General features: G+C 30.1%; 1 pseudogene; it reads right to left on the bottom strand.

The window, feature by feature from the left end:
• LOC126409376 (NAD(P)H-quinone oxidoreductase subunit 5, chloroplastic-like) overlaps positions 1-1,437 on the bottom strand; it is a 3,324-nt pseudogene extending 1,887 nt beyond the window's left edge.
• Positions 1,438-1,703: the final 266 nt, after the last annotated feature.

Below are 1,703 nucleotides of genomic sequence, written 5' to 3'. Positions count from 1 at the left end.
GGTCATGAGACATATAATTATCACTATAGATAAGAACCAGGATTCCAACAGTAGTGATTAATATCGACATAATAGAAGTAAGTGGATCAATCAAGTAGCCGAATTCTAAGGAAAAATCACTAGTGATGCTCCAAGACCATAGATATTCATAAATTGAGCTACCATTGATTTGCTGGATCGCCAGCTTAGTGGAAAAGACCATAACTATACTTAACAATAAAACAGCGGGAAAAGCCCATATACGACGAATATTTTTTGTTGCTGTCGGATTAAGCAGGAGTTCCAATCCTATTAACATAGTAACTAGAAGCGGAACGAAAGGTATAATCCATGCATATTGATATGTGCGTTCCATAACCATAATAATAAAATTAAATCAAACCTTTTTCCTCTATTTTCTTCTAATTAATTATATTAATTATTGTTCCCAATTCACATTCATCACCAGTTCTTATTTATTTTTTTTTTTAACACAAACCAAAATAAGGATACGAAAAGAATATTCTTTTTTATTAATCTCGCTCTTCCTCGACTATTTAAAATTTGACCCAAGGAGTTACAATTGAATTGGTCAAATGATATAATTAAGCAAATTATTGCTTAATACTAGGGGTGAAGTAATTATTAGCTTTTGATATGGATCATGAGATCCGCAAATAACTCAACCCAACAAGATCTTTTATCCAAAATCATTAACTAATTTAAATTTAATTTGAAACTGATTGATTGGCTTCCACCAGAACTTGTGGGAAATTCTATGATACTTGTAACCTCCCATATGGGTGAAGTAAGAAGGTGAAGTAAGAGGTTACTTAAATTGCCTTAATCAAGTTCAAGTAATGTTCAAGTAATGGATCATTGAACAAAAGTATTATTCGAATCGTGGGGGCGCTATGCTTTAATGGGATCAATTGGTAGAGAAAATCTTATTGTTTTATCTCATGTAGGTAATTAATTTCTGGTTATTGTTATTAAATGTATTACGACGGTAGGTATATGTAGGTTATATATATGGTCTATTTGAAATAGACTGAGATAGGAATTGTAACCTTTTATTTTATTTATTTTTCTTTTTATATTATTTATCTGCGGGGGTCGATTTCATCGGTAGTTGATACCATCGATCCTAATGAATGGAGATATGAAACAATTAGTACAATTTTCTTTCTTCTGAGATTTTCATTGTATGCAATAATAATGATAATGAATACTTCAAAAAGAGAAAAAAGATAACTATTTTTTTCTATGAGAGTTATACCTAGCGAATCGAATCTCCTTTCTTTTTATTCTCCAACTTGAGTTTGAGTCCCTAGCAATAATTTAGTTTAGTCCCTATTATATGCTATATGCGCATATTTGTATGTTATGAAGAAAATCTATAAACTAAATAATAGATATATGAATAGAAAGAATTAATGATCTATTTTGAACAATACATGTCTTCACATTCAACTTAGAAAAGTTCATTTTTGCATGGCGGTTCCAAAAAAACGTACTTCTATATCAAAAAAGCATATTCGTAGAAATTTTTGGAAGAGAAAGGGATATTGGGCAGCGGTAAAAGCTTTTTCTTTAGCTAAATCCATTTCTACCGGTTATTCAAAAGGTTTTTTTGTACGACAAAAAAAATGAAATAAAAAAAGCAAAGAATAAATAATAATGTGATAAGAAACCCTTCAAATGATCTAAATCAACATCAATCA

Source organism: Nymphaea colorata, unplaced genomic scaffold (genome assembly GCF_008831285.2).
Source record: "Nymphaea colorata isolate Beijing-Zhang1983 unplaced genomic scaffold, ASM883128v2 scaffold0147, whole genome shotgun sequence".
Lineage (NCBI taxonomy): Eukaryota > Viridiplantae > Streptophyta > Magnoliopsida > Nymphaeales > Nymphaeaceae > Nymphaea > Nymphaea colorata.
Note: the sequence above shows the minus strand (reverse complement) of the source record. Positions and strands in the feature narration are given on the sequence as shown.